General features: G+C 38.3%; 1 protein-coding gene across 1 annotated transcript in view; it reads right to left on the minus strand.

Moving 5' to 3' along the window:
* The window catches only part of TFPI (tissue factor pathway inhibitor), a 99,367-nt gene extending 88,533 nt beyond the window's left edge, over positions 1–10,834 (minus strand). The window contains exons 1-2 of the mRNA XM_045086447.1: positions 10,746–10,834; positions 500–588 (exon numbers count right to left, since the gene is read on the minus strand). The gene's annotated coding sequence lies outside the window, so the exon portion shown is untranslated. The remainder of the gene's footprint in view (positions 1–499; positions 589–10,745) is intronic.
* Positions 10,835–15,852: the final 5,018 nt, after the last annotated feature.

A 15,852-nucleotide genomic window follows, 5' to 3' on the forward strand; every position in this document is an offset into this window, starting at 1 on the left:
TAAAAATATATGTTTATAAAAAATTTAAAAATTTAAAAAAAGTTATTCTTAAATATTACAAGAGAATTTTATGCACTTCTAGCCTTTTATGTGGAGAGCCATTGACATGATTTATAATTTCATAATAGGTAATTAGCAGCAAATACTGTGTATTCTTCTCTCAAGATTTCTATCATTCTATTTTACATATGTTCATAAAAACAGATAGGGTCCAATTATGTTGAAAATAAAATACACCAATAAGTCTCTTAATGTTATGTTAATATACTCAAATTCTGTGTGAACAACTTATGTGATCATAAGTGACAATCATTGAAATAAAATGTATTTCCCTGTAATTTTCACCCACTGCTCATAGTTTCCCTATAAGGAAAAAAAAAAAAAGCTATTTCACAGGTAGACTTCATGTATTCAAAGGTAACTACTGCTGATTACTCATGCTTTTCTTTCTTGGCTTAAACATTCATTTCTTCAGCTCTCATAAATTCCAACTCCATACCTCTTCTTAAGATGCGTTCACTCGTCAGTGGCTCTTAAAACGCGGCAATAGGAACTGAACACAGTGCTCCACAGTTGGCTTATTTTCTCCTTTGTTTCGAAAAAATAAATAATAAAAACAGAAGAAAAATAGAAATTAAACAAGTAAGGCAGATTAAAAAAAAAACCCTCATTATGAATAAGCTCTATTAGACCTGTGGTCTGCTAAGAATCTCTTAACATTGACTTTTCAGTGTGAACCATTATCAGATTGTATCTCCCTTATAATATATTTTTGTAATTGATATGGCATTTTGTATGTACCCCTGTTAGTTTCATAGTAGGTCATTCTATTGTTTTTATCCATCATGATTGCATTAAATTATGATTTTTTAATCCCTTGTATTAACTTTTCCCACAATGCTTTTAGAAATGGTAAATTATGATAAAAATATTGAATTCCTCAAGGACACGGACTGAACAAAGTAGCAAGCTTGTGAAGTCCTCCACATCCCAAGCCTATGCAATACCCAATTTAATTTTTGTAATATACAATCAGAATTATGAATAATGCCATGAAATAGCTTGGTGATGAATGACTCCACTCATTGAAAGACATTAATTCAATTTGTGAAAGAGATTAATATTATAAATGATTGTTGTTTGACTATTTTTTTAATTAACAGACTACTTTTTAGGAGAGTTTAGATTTACATTAAAAATGGAAGATAGTACAGAGTTCCATATTACCCCACACAAACAGCTTCCATCATTATTAACTTCATGCCTTACTGTGGTACGTTTGTTACAATGGATGAATCGAAATTGATACATTGTTATTAACTAAAGTTTACATTGAGGCTGAGAATTGTATTGTACGGCTCTATGGACTTTTTAAATTTTTTTGATTTTTTTATTAACATATAATGTATTATTAGCCCCAGGGGTACAGGTCTGTGAATCACCAGGTTTACACAGTCCACAGCACTCACCACAGCACATGCCCTCCCCAGTGTCCATAACGTTCCATGGGTTTTACCAAGGCATAACGTCACGTATTGCACCTTTACAGTGTCATACGGAAGAGTGTCACTGCCCTAAAAATTGTCTCTGCTTCGTGTATTCATCCTGCTCTTTGATGACCACTAAATAGTTTAATCTCTCTACACTACTTTCTTTCCCAGAATGCCACATAAAGAGAGTTGTATGGTACGTAGTCTTCTTAGACTTGCTTCCTTTTCTTGGAAACAGGCATTTAACTTCCCTCCAGGCCTTTTCGTGGCTGGACAGCTCCTTTACTTTCGTGGCCAGGTACCGCTCTGGTGTGTCAGGGGACCACAATTGCTTCTCTGCTCATCTACAGAAAGATATTTTGGTTGCTTCCAGTTCGGAGTGATTAGGCCAGAGCTGCTGTAAGTATTTGCGTGCAGGTTTCTGTGTGGACCTAAGTTTTCGGTGTACATCAGTAAATACTAAGTTTTTGGTGTCCATCAGTAAATACCAAGTTTTTGGTGTACATCAGTGAATACTAAGTTTTCTGTGTACATCAGTGAATACCAAGGAGCACAGTTGCAGGATAGAATGATGAGACTGTTTCTAGCTTTGTGAGAAAGTGCCGAGCTCTGCAGGCAGGTGGCCGTAACATTGCGTATTCCCAGCAGCAATGAGTGAGAATCCCCATTGTTCTATGGCCCTTGGTATAATCCATCTGGTATTTTAGCCATTCTAATGGGTGTGCAGTGATAGAGTGTTGTTTTAATTTGCAATTTCCTTGTGACACAGGATACTGCATTTTAAGAGTTCTTTGATTATCTTGGGTGCAAATTCTTGATCAGCCGTGCTTTGCAAATATTTTCTCCCAGTTCATGGCTTATTTTTTTTCACTCTCTAAATGGCCAACTGGTTTTTATTCTCACCCAATGATTGATTGATCGATTATTTATTAATAATTCCTACATACAGATACATATTGGAACATTTAAAACAAATTTTAAAAAGTGTTCAGTTTAATATTTAAAACACTTTTTCTTTTGTTTGTATGCCAAACTTAAACACTATGCCTGGATAAACCTTAGTTGTCACTGGATGTCACTGTTGCTTTACCAAATGTGACCATTTTGTTCATAAAGACAATGATTTAGAACATTTTCTAAATAAGCACTTCATTGAAAGAAGAACATCCACATTGTTAAGGAACTGTCAGTTAGGTTTAGATCCAAGCTACATAGGCTATCAAGAATTGGGAAAACATTTGTTTATAAGATATAATAAGTTTCTTGCTAAACTTACAGACATGTTTCAAATAGTACAAATAATTCATTAGGAAGACTACACAGAACTAAAAAAGTTTTTTGAACAATAATTTTTTTCCAAGATAGAGGATTTAGTCTATGTATGGAACATGGCTAATAAGTAGCACATTTAAAAATTTGGGAGTATCTTATTTATTTATAAAACATTTTAAATCATGCATATAACTATATATTTATGTATGCTCAAATACTAAAAATCTCTATGCTTAATATGAGCTAAATTCATCCTACAGACACTTTTCCATTGCAATCTGATATATGCCGAAAATGTTACTTTTAAATTTTTTTCCCTTTGTAAAAAAATGTTTGAAAGAAAGTAGTTTTATCACAACCTGCACCAGATGCAATAGCCACCAGTTAAAACTGCCTATACAGATTAGTTTCTTTTGCAAAATGTGCCTTATGCTGAAACAGTCTCTACACCTGTCCTTCCGTGCTTGGAACCTGGCCCACACACCACCCCATCGTCAGACTGAACTATTCTACCTTAAGCATCTTTTCAAGGACTCCAACACTCAGTTAGAACTTATTTTACATTATTTTAGATCTGCCCTATAGAGCTATAAACTTTCTGAAAGCAGCATAGTATCTACCTTATTGATTGCTAATGTCCAATAGCACATATAAAATTATTCATAAAAATGTGTTTAAATATGAAACTTTGGTTAGTCAAAGACTAACACTGTAAACTGTTTAATACTAAAGGTTCAAACCATAAGGAATATTATCAAAAATTTATTTGAAAGATAGGGATAGAGCTTTAAATTTAAAAATAAATTATAATTGATAAATATTTTACTTACTTAATCCCTGGACTGAAGGACATAACTAATTATTCTGTTAAATCTCTACTCCTAAGTCTGAAATGGATGGCACTTCCAGTGTGTTATATCAGTCACGTAACATAGAATTTCTGAGTCTTGTTGATTGTTTATGCAAGTTATTTTGCTAGGTACCTGATTAGATTTATATAACAATGACACCCCCCCCCCATTTTCTCCATGCTAGTTTTTTTCAGCTTCATACACTTGTAGGCATAAAAGAAGAAACAGACCCCAGGGTGGTGGATCTTATGGTCATTGAGGTGACGCAGTAAGTCTGTGCCAGACTACAAGACTCTCAGAATACAATTAATTCTGGGGTTGCGTGGAACTTTCCAAGGGAAACACAATTGTTTTAGGTATTTGCATATTCGTTTTGGAACTGGAATACAACTTTAGAACTCTGCATTGAATGGAAATGACAAAATATTCTGAGATTTCCAGCTCAGAATTAGGATATAGGGTTTCTGAACACCCAAACATAACATAATGAAAAGAACACAGAATCAGATAAAGTAGACAGACAAAACCACCAAGAGTCAATACACTCTTTTAATATACCACAAATGGGGTATATTATGTGTTATCCTTTATCATTTAAAAGATACTTCATATAACAAGCGATTATCTAGCTATTAGCCTGGTTTGTTGATTGTTCTGTAGAGGTTACGCAGACTGAAGAGACATCATCCTATCTGTACAGTAAGATCCACCACCAGCATTCATTGTTGGTCCTTGGAAGATGATTTTTGAATGAAAGGCTTCAAAAATACAGACTGGCAAAAATGATATTCTTACATCATAGGTAGTAGAAAAGCTTACATGAAGCAGTGTATTTATGCACAGCGAATCAGAAATCTTATGACCCAGGATGTTCTGGTGAGACAGTTGTTTGCTGGCAAACACTTGAAACTCACAGTACATGATCAACTTCATGTGACAGAGGTGTATGAAAAGTTGGGCTTCACTTCAAAGAATAAATATTTTGGAAGAAAGAAAAAAGAAAATAAAAATCATGTGAATTACAATGTTGGTCACTTAAGCAATATGTATTCAGAAACAGAAGATTTCTTCTTGTAATAAAACCTCCACATAGGGGCACCTGGGTGGCTCAGTGGGTTAAAGCCTCTGCCTTCGGCTCAGGTCATGATCCCAGGGTCCTGGGATCGAGCCCCGCATCGGGCTTTCTGATCAGCAGGGAGCCTACTATCCCCTCTTTCTCTGCCTGCCTCTCTACCTACTTGTGATTTCTGTCAAATAAATAAATAAAATCTTTAAAAAAAAAAAAAAACCTCCACATAAAAATCTTTTTTACACACTCATAAAATCTGTGGCTTTTTAAAGGGTAGGTTGCGGTTAATATGCATACGGAGTGACGGAGGCAACCATCCACCACATACTCTGCCGATTTCTAAAGCACCGCGTCCCAGAACCTCATTTGCCGTAGTAACATGGGGATGGACACGTTTCAGTGGTTGATGAGAGCCACGGTAATGAGAGTGTTTGTCCTGCAGCTACCCATAATTCGTTCATTATCAACTGGAAGAATGTTCCCATCAGTATAAATTAACTGATCGTCATGTGGAACAAACAGCGTCCAATCTGAATTCTAACAGTGGACAAGAGAGGGGCTGACTTTACGTGTGAGAAACGAGGGATGTAGAAATACAAGTGAGGAAGAAAGACAATTGACAATTGCACCTGCTCACCGGGCAAGTAGAAGTCAGTCGAAGGTGTATTGATATTGGTACTAAGGAGAGCATTTTTAAATATAAGACTGTCTGTAGCGGGAGATTGCTACTTTTCCTCCAATATTAGGGTGACCATAGAAATTATTTCCCAGCACGGAAGTGTTCCGACAGTGAAGGGCCTTAGATCTGAAGGGATTCAAGAACGGGGGCGTTTTTACCTGAACTTACACAGCGAACTGCGTTCGGCCTACTGCAGATCTGTTCTCTCCTTCTCTTACAACAATAACATTTTAAAAGTAAACTTACAGCCTCTCAAATAAAGGTCATTTTTTTCTAACCTCCCTTGAAGCTACTTTTGAGAATGCCAGTGACGGGGAACCACCTGCTGGCACGAGATAAAGGCATCAGCTAAGCACCAGGGAGGTCGGGAGGAACCTCGTGCCCTGACATGACCTCACAGCTGCTCTCCTAAGTTTTATGGAACAAAGACGCTAGCACATATTAATGTCCAAAGCAGAATTTGTAGAGCAAAGAGTGCATAGTAAAAATGTGCATTTGTTAATATTGGAAATACTTATATAATATGCATTTCTTCAGATAAATGATGATTAAGATCTTTAGGTCACAACTCGGGACAACATAATTAGAAAGCTCATGCCTGGTAATCCAAGCAGTTAATAATAACTAGTTAATAACAACTTAAGGAGTATATTAGTTTTATGAAAATGGCAGTAACCAAAAAGCAACCAAATTTATCTATCTATCCATCATCATCTATCTTTTAAAAAAGTACATAAAACTAAAATGCTGTTAATAGAAAAGTTGCATACTCACCCGACATTAGCTAGACTAAACTAAGCAAAATTAATATGATTCAGCATGTATGTCTGCGTAGCTGATATAAGCAATTACTGCTTTAATTACTTCTTGACCATGCATTAAAAAGGAAGAAATCGGTGGAAAAATAGTAAAGCATTAAAATATGTCTTGAAATGAAGATTACGTTTCTCTCGGCAGATTTATTTTCTCACGTTTTGTTTTGGGGTTTGGGGGGGGGTTTAGATTATTTATTTAATTAACAAAGAAAAAGAGAGCATATACAGGTGGGGAGAGCCAGGCAGAGGGAGAGGGAGAGGAAGGTCCCCGCTGAGCAGACAGCCCAGGCTCGATCCCAAGAGCCTGGGATCATGACCCGAGCTGAAGGCAGACATAACCACTGGGCCATGCAGGAGCCCGAGTTTTCCCATGTTTGGATAAGGTTAATGCTAAGTTACTTTGAAAACTACCTTTACTGTCCAAAAGCTAGTCATCGTCTGTCTTCTGTACTCTCACAATCAATCATCACACCTTATATTTTATAGTATCTTATAATTTAGCCAATGTTTTTGTATCTACATATGATCTTGATAGTTTCATTATAAGTGATATATATGATATTTATAGATAAAGTTTGAGTGAGAAGGAATAAAATTCCCTTCGATGTGTGCAGGTTTTCTTTTAAATTTAGTTTTACCAAAGGATCACTTTGCTTCCTTTGACAAGCAGGTTTCAAGCCTTGACATGGATATTGTATATTTCTGCATACAAACAACCTAAACATAGTCTTATAACAGGTGTAAAAGGCAGGATAGTAACTATTTGACACATGCCATTAGTCGCTTTTGCATGTTATCATCTCTTAAAAATATCAAAATAAGGGGTGCGTGGGCAGCTCAGTGGGTTAAAGCCTCTGCCTTCGGCTCAGGTCATGGTCTCAGGGTTCAGGGATCGAGTCCCACATCGGGCTCTCGGCTCAGCGGGGAGCCTGCTTCCTCCTCTTTCTCTCTCTACCTGCCTCTCTGATCTGTCTCTCTGTCAAATAAATAAATAATATCGTAATAGAGTGTATCAAAATGGTTCTTGGGTGGAAGTCCCATACACAAATTAACTCGAAAGGTGGGTTTGGCCTGCCAGTCATGGTTTTCCAAGCCTGGCTTAACAACCACTTTATTTACTCTAATTCCGTGGATCAGAAGTTCGGATGGGTTTTGCTAGATGGTCTCCTTCTGTTCTCACCAGGACCACGGTTTTCGTCATCTAAGAACTCAGCTGGAGCTGAACGGCCTAAGATGCCCCGACTCCCATGCCTGCGTGTGGGGCTGACCACAGGCCGTGCTGTCCTCTCTCTCATCCTGCAGCTTCTCGAAGTAAGTACCTGAGGTTTCTAAGATCCTGCTGGAAGCTAGAAGGCGAGCACTGACTCAGAGGAGTGGGAAACAAACATCCCCTGGCAATAAGACCGTGTAAAACCACAGGAAAGGTGTGTGCAGACGTCGACAGAAGTAATTAGAGCAGCTTATCTTTACAAGCACTGTATCCCATTATTTTAAGATCTGGAAACTCAATTTTTTTAAGATGTTTATTTATTTATTTGACAGACAGAGATCACAAGCAGGCAGAGAGGCAGGCAGAGAGAGAGGGAAGCAGGCTCCCCGCGGAGCAGAGAGCCCGATGCGGGGCTCGATCCCAGGACCCTGAGACCATGACCTGAGCCCAAGGCAGAGGCTTAACCCACTGAGCCACCCAGGTGCCCCAATATTAGCTTATCTTCTGAGCACCCTGGTGATGGTGTTCTTATACACACCCTTATGAAGCTTCTGGCATTCAAACTAATGTATAAATTCAATATTAAAATGAACCTTCCAGAAAAATGTTTGTCGAATTTGATTACTTTGACTTAAAATTTTTCATAAAAGAGTTATTGCCCACCGAGAGCAAAGAGAGTTCTAAAAACAAAGGATATTTCTCTTATGGATATTAAGGACCATGGAAAGCTGTGACAATGAAAACCTCACATGTGTGTCTGTGACAAAAAACAAACGAACGAAACACTGGAACAATGTGACCAAGCAGTCCAGAAGCCAGTGTTCCTCGAGTACAAGGGAGCTCCGTGGGGCTGTTGTGTTAACAGAGTCGTGGGGCCAGGACGGATTGCAGAGGAGGTGGACTGAGAAACTGGCTTATTATATCTGTGGGAATCAAAGCAATATGAAGGTGTGTGCCAGGCAGATCAAAAACCTCAATGTGAAAGGCAAGACGTAGGCTCATACCGAAAATAATAGAGACTTTTATGACTGTGACATGATGAAGTATTGTTAAAGTCCCCCAAAATGGAAATACATTTACTCGTATTTCTCTTCAGTGAAGGAAATGATAGAGAACGCAAGAAGGTGCCTTACAGACTGGGAGGGACAGCCAATACCACGGGACGAGAGCCTCAAATACGGAGTCAACTCTCCACACTAATAAGGGAGACAGGACACTAGGAGAAAGACAGAGGAGACAAGTACTTATCAGAGAACTAATCTGCTGGCTAATGTGTTTATGGGAAGATGTTCAACTTTAAATATTCAAATTATTCAAATAATTGAATAATTAAATACAAATAATCAAATAATTAAACAAATATTTAAAACATCAGTGTTATAGGGCGCGTGTCCTGGCTTGCTTAGCATAACCTCTTTATGATTTATATCTTTGCAGTTAACTTGGCCATTACCTTAACTATTTTTATAATAATTACATAGTAACTATAATAGTAACATCATTTTTATCTTCACAGTTAACTATTAAAAATGCTCTGGTTTGGAGAGATACAATTATGTATTTTCTTATTAGCTATCAGGTTACAAGCATTGGGAATGAGATAAGTAACAAGTCAGTTAATACTAAGTTTTGAAATGAATACAGAAATTTGAGAGCAGGTTCATCTTGCTGATAAGTGTGTAAACGGGAAGACCTGTTTGGAAACCTGACTGCCAAGTCTCATTGGAATTGTGACTGTGTGTTTCCTGCGACACTGAAGTCCCACGACTGAGGGTTTGCCCAGGGCCACTGGTCTTACCCATTACTGCATGACTGTGGTAGCAGGAAATTGGGAACTCTTATGTATCCATGAACAGAAACATTAAAAATGATTCGAGGGGAACGCTGTGTAGACTTGAGGACTTGGAACTAGATGAACATGAGGCAAAGATCTTCAACTATACTATTAAATGAAAAAACTGGAGAAATAATGTGGTAGATAAGACCATTAGTCCAAATTAAAAACACATACATCAAATAGCATCATTAGAAAAAGTAAGGGTGCGGACATGTGAAAGCCCTGTGGCAAGTACGGTAGAGTGGACAGCAACGGGAAGAGGCAAAGAGAAAAGCAGGAAGTGTGCGCTGCGGAAGAGGCTCCTGGGGGCTCCGTCAGCGAAGCGTCCAACTCTTGATTTCAGTTCAGGCCATGACCTTGGGGTCGTGAGACTGAGCCTGGCGTTGGGCAAAGTCGGCTTGAGATCCTCTTTCTCCCTCTCCTCCTCCTCCCCCGCTTGCTCTACATAAATCAATAAAATCTTTTTTAGAAATTGAAGAAGAGTCCTTATGTAGCTGATAATATCATTGCATTGGATGATACAATTAACTCAGCTCTGCCCCTTACGTGATCACGCGTGTCACATCGTGTGTATACGTATATGTGTGTGTGCGCGTGTTTATACTGTGCCATGTTACACTATCTAAAGTAATTTGTTATTCATTCATTTACTTCCTACATAACTTAGCAAGTGGCTTTTATTTTTTGTTTTCTTGAGCCTTTATGTCTAAGAAATGAGACTACATAACCAACCATGGATTTGTTTATTTTCCTTCAATTAGTGGAAGTATTTTCATAGTCTATAATTCTTTGTTGGATGCAAGGAAGAGCCGAACAAAATAATATCTGTTTGAAACAATTCCAGATTTTAAAGATAAATATAGTATATATATAACGCGGTGAGACAATGAAGTAGAGTGTGGCAACATTGATCAGTTACAAGATCACGTGCAAACCCTTTTCCGTTTATCTTTGGCAATCTAAATCAGTTACTGACGAAATCAGTACTAAATCAGTACTAAATCAGTTACTGACGAAATCAGTACTAAATCAGTACTAAATCAGTACTAAATCAGTTACTGACGAAATCAGTACTAAATCAGTACTAAATCAGTTACTGACACCTCCAGCAACGACATCCAGACCGATTCTTCAGATTTCAGTTGGCTCAACCACGTTTGCATTAGGCTTTTGTGGAAACAAAGAGCATAATAAAGAGAAGCAAAATCACACAAGTCAAAAGTAAAAATAAGTTATTGACACTGGAAAATTAATTCAAAATTCTGACAAAACATAGAGAGAATCTTTGATTTTCCTTCTGTAATAGAAGAGATACACATCAAATATGTTTGCTAAGAGACGTCTCCAGTAATTTTTCTCACATTTACTGATGGCCGAGCACTGAAGTCTGAATTGCTTTCTATTCATCACCCACATGTTATCCCCTGGATAGCCCCAGCATGGATGACTGGCACGGTTTCCCACGGGGTTAGTGGTGGTGCTCCAGTCTAACCGAAGTTCTAATTGAAGGGGCGGTACTTACACTATCATGGAAGAGGCTGGGGATCCGTCAATAAGCCGGACTCCTAAGAATCAGTTCCAGCAGAACGCCACAGAACAAGCCCACCGAGGTTCATCTATGACAGACCATCTGAGGAATCTGGCCACGGATTCTAGAATCAGAATCACACGGCCTTTGTCAGTCTTGGAGCAAGGTAACAACCAGCAGAAGTAACGACTCTAGGAACCCTCGGCCTTGGCTAGAGACTAGGAAACAGAAAATTGCTGTCCAGTGGTTGGCCCTCCTTGATCCGTTTAAGGAAAAGAGAAGCCTTACGCTTAGCCTCTCTTCTCTAGTGATTTTCTTCTTGACTCTAAGTCTCAAACAAATGCATCTCTTTGGAAAAATCTAAATCACACCCAGAGCCATAGTTGCGAGGAATCTGGGAAACGTAACTTTTTAGTTTCCTGCCTAGACAGACAGGACATCCGATGGGCTGGACTGTGTGCTGAGGCAGAAGTCCCACATGGACGAGTTAAGTCACTTGTCAAGGCTACACATTTAACTAATGGTTTGCAAGTTAAACATAGGTTCTAATTATAGTAACTGTCACAAGGAACTATTTGCAATGGGAGAAAACTTCAGTGCAAACCACCAGTTTTCTAAGAGAGGAGAGAAGTATCAGATAACAGAATTTCCGTTCTTCATAAGTAGACGATTAACTAATGTGAAGCTGATAATGTAACCTCTACTGCCTTGACTGGGCAACATCGGTAATGTCCCAGGTTCCTAAAATGCGGCAATAAATCACGGCAGGTATGCATAAGCTACTTAGATTTTAAAATATTGGGAAGATGAGATTTTAGAAAATAATCTTAGGTAGAGGCTACCTCACTGTTTCCTAGTAATGAAAAGTCCCCAGGACTCCCCTCAGACTCTTCTGAGAGAGCCGTCTGAAGCGCGGAGCCTCTAACTCGCTGTCTGCTCCCTCGAGTAGCCTCTCAAAGTAACTTCAATTCAAATACTAAATTATAATTTCGACTTGGAAACTTGAATTGTGCATTTTACTTAGTAACAATAATTTATCAATGCGTCTGTAAAAATTATTGACTGGGGGCATCTGGGCGGCACAGCCCGTGAAGGCTCTGACTCTTGCTTTTCGCTCAGGTCGTGCTCTCCGGGTCGCGGGGTCAGGCCCCCGGTGCGGCTCTGTGCTCAGCCGGCGTGTGCCTAGAGCTCCTCTCTCCCTCCCCCGTGCCATTCCTCCACCCGCCCCTGCTCTCTCTCAAATAAGTGAATAAATCTTTAAAAAGATTATTGATTAGAAGGTGAGGTTAACTTGTGGTTAATTTTTTTTGTTAACTTGTGGATAAAATTGATATTGTCTATTTTAGTTTGACTTTTGAAGAAGCCAGAATTATTTGTTTTTAGAAATTTAGAATACAAGCGTAACATAAAGTTGTACTTTTATTTTACATCAAGTAGTGACTGAAATTAAAATTTTTTTTCTATATCTCCATCTCCATAAAATTCGTATCTACGTCCAAATACATATATATTTTTCTATCACCAGTTTCACTAATAACTTCAGTTCACAGCATACTCTGTGTTTTTAATGCCATAATTATGATTATAAATTAGGTCTACCCAGAACACAGTATAATAGATGGAGATATTGTACAGCTTACCCATTTTTTTAGAGTTTGTTCAATATTTTAAAAAGAAATCTGACACATAATATAACTGACTTCAAAACTTCTTGCTTTAAGAGAAGTAAGTCTGTGACCGTTTCAGAGGTCTGATAGAAGACATTTGGTTCAAGATAAAAAATTCACAATCACTAGTTTCATGGGGGTATATTAAAGGGAAAGAAAATATGCTTTGTCTAAAAACTACAAAACCTCACACTAATTAGTAAAATTATATAACTTGTTTAATCTTGATCCATATATACAGAAAGATAAAAACTGACGTGCAATGGGAAATTAATATGATCAGGAACCCTTGGAGAAATATGCATTTTCAATATTAGAGGCAAATTCTTGTCATTTAATGGAAAATTAGCTTGTTTTTTCCATAAATATTTTTTATTTATGAATAACTTGCAGTATACCTATATATTTGTAAAAATTTTTAAGAAAATATATTCTTCATAATGGTGGTATGGTTTCCTCTGCAACTTAACTCTAGAAACAGTATCTTAAAATACAGTATGGTCAGGAATACACTGTTCAGTAGGGAAACCTGTTAACCTGTTAATAGTGTACTAGTTACACTATTTGCATCTACTCACTCTACCTGTCACAATATCTGGACTTTTTCTAAGTTTTTTTTTTTTTTTTTTTAATTTAGAACCTTGTGAACACACACTTAAACAGGTTTGTTAATCACAACACAGTGTATTGTGTATACTGTGATTTACACTGAAGTCAGGTGTAAATCACAATACAGTAGATAATGTTTAATAGAAATTTCATGTCATACACAAGAATATAATATTATGTATTTACAGTTTTGTCCACGTTAAGAGACCGAAGTCCCCGCAGACAGGTGTAAACATGCGTAGTCTTGTCCTGTCCTGGTGGGATGCTCTTTGCTTCGACGTTATCAGATGCGGCTGCTTCCCTTCTCGTCAGGTGCTGTTCTCGACACACGCTGATCCGAGCTGCATTGTCTCTCTTACAAGAACAGTTACTTTCAGCAGAAAGTTCTTACCATAAGTCTATGTGCTATCTGTCTATTAAAAAAAAAAATGTATGTTAGTCTATTGTTCCAATACACTGTATGAAGTGTCTGGTGCAAATTCTATGTTCTACCACATACACGTACGACAAGTTGTGTTTCTACAGGGAAAGTAACACCCTTAGTGGGTTTGTCTCTCTGCCTGGTTTCCCTGTTTCTTCGTGCACACTGTGCTTGCTGATTGCTTTGTGACCCGAATCTGCTCTCTCTTGAGTGTCTTCGACTCTTAGGGTGAAATGAAAATAGATGGTCAGAGTTCCTCAGGAAACAGATGGCTCACAGACATTTAGATAATTCAAAAAGAGTTTATTCCCAGAAGTACTAATTACAAATTTGGGGTGGAACACAAGAATAATGTGGGATCTAGGCCTAACACAGCTTGCTATCAGCACCCCGGGGCCTAACATGGCAAAAGGAGGGAGGAAACTAGAATCCAGAAGAAAAAAGAAAGTCGTGATAGAGCGGACCCCTCTAGGGGAGCCACCTTGATGTCCCAGGAAGGACATTGACAGCTCAAGGGAATTTCCCAGAGAGAGCCACGGGGATACCTACCCTCCTATTTCCTCCTCTCCTCTCTCTCCATGTCTCCTAGTCTCTCTCCGAATTTCTGTCTCTGGCTGTCTCTCTCTCACTTCCTGCCAGGACTCCCAAGAGACTGAATTTAACCCCACACCAGTATGAATGGTGATCTTATTGATACAGTCCACAGGGATCAGCCTCCTGAAGCGATAGGACAGGTGGGGAAAGGGGGAATCGAATCTGAAGGAGCGCAGAGTCCCAGGACAGTCCGCTCTTCTTGCCTTTCGGTGTCCACTCGTGTTTTCACTCAGGTTCGTCTCTACATAAGAAAGCATGAAGTCTGAGCAGCTACCTTATCATAAAATGGTACCATTAATGAGGGACCGTTAACTTAAAATCTACAAATTTAAATACTCTTGTGTTCTTCATATAAAGTGGTGGGGGGGGATGTTGTAGGAAACAACCTATTAAGTAATACAAAATACAGCTACTAGAGTCCTTTTCTCTGTCATCATCAATGAGGCCAAGGGTGACAACTGTAACTACTTTCTGCCATTATCCAATGATTCTCTTACCCTTGCCTCTGCCAAATGAGACTATTTACCAGTGGATAAGCCAAACCTTTACTTCTGCTTGAACCGGGTCCTAACTGGTCTTACGAATACTGTGTTCTTAGAGTTTCCTAAGAAGGAACACTACTGCGCAGGGAAACACTAACAGGCTCCCAAGTCAAGGGTATCTCATGAACATAGTCCTCACTGACCTCACAGGGGAGGAGCAACCCAATTTCCCCCTAGTCATTAGCATGAAGAACCTTGTACAATATTGTGACCCCTTCTCTTCTTATGGGGTCAGTGGCATAGGACATCGAAATGGCCAGGGATAGTCTCAATTCCTAGTTCTTTGGAAACATGACCAAGGGCAGTGAAATATTCTTTCATTGGGAAATGGTACCTCTCAATCTACGGAAGCAGAGATGGAAGACACGTGAATTTTAGTAGTGTCTCAAAGAGAAGGTCTTTGCCTTGGAATCACAGACCTGTGCATACTGCCAGTGGAGAATTTGGCCCAATATGTTCGCCCCTTGTTTATGGCATATTTGGCAATCGGTAAGATAGATCCTGGTGGCACAGGGTTTAATCACTCAGGAATCATTGTAATTGAGTCTTCAGCTCACCATTCCCTATTAAGCATGTTGTCCCCAGGATATGTGACACACGGCCCAGTCAATTTCATGGGCATGAGCTCACGGCTACATCTCCTTTGTCAAAAATTATGCCCCTGGCCTATGAAGACTTTGTGCAGCATAACATAACCATAAACAAGGGATTCTATAAATCTACCAATGGGTGGTGCTTGCAGGGGGGCTACAGTCCGAGAAGGCAAGTCCATATCCATGTGGGTGAGAATCAATAGGAAGATTAAAAAGAAAAAAAAAGAAAAAAAGAGAGAGAGAAAGAGAAAACAGGAGATATCTGGCATTAGTTATTTTAATTGAGAGAGGTTTTAAGATACATACATATTATTTAAAAAAAGATACATACATATTCCTTTAAGCAAAAATACATGTCACACTAATTACTTTGTAATACTGGTTCTTGTATTTTTAGATTTTTGTAGTCAAGCAACATTTTATTCAGAAAATAGGTACTTTACAGAGAATACTAATTTTTAATTTTTGTAAGGCAACTGAAAAGTAACCCTTCTGTTTACTTTAGCCACATGAAAGAAAGAACATTTTAACATCTAAAAAGAAGGAAAAACATAATATCAGAATAAAAGGTGATTATTTGAAAGAAATAATGAAAAACTTCCTGTAGCATCATTATTTTTCTTATTTTTCTGTGAATATTTTTGAAATCACAGACCACTACCTGACAAATATTAG

The sequence above is a fragment of the Mustela putorius genome, unplaced genomic scaffold, assembly GCF_011764305.1.
Source record: "Mustela putorius furo isolate JIRA1106 unplaced genomic scaffold, ASM1176430v1.1 tig00000992_pilon_pilon_pilon, whole genome shotgun sequence".
Taxonomy (NCBI): domain Eukaryota; kingdom Metazoa; phylum Chordata; class Mammalia; order Carnivora; family Mustelidae; genus Mustela; species Mustela putorius.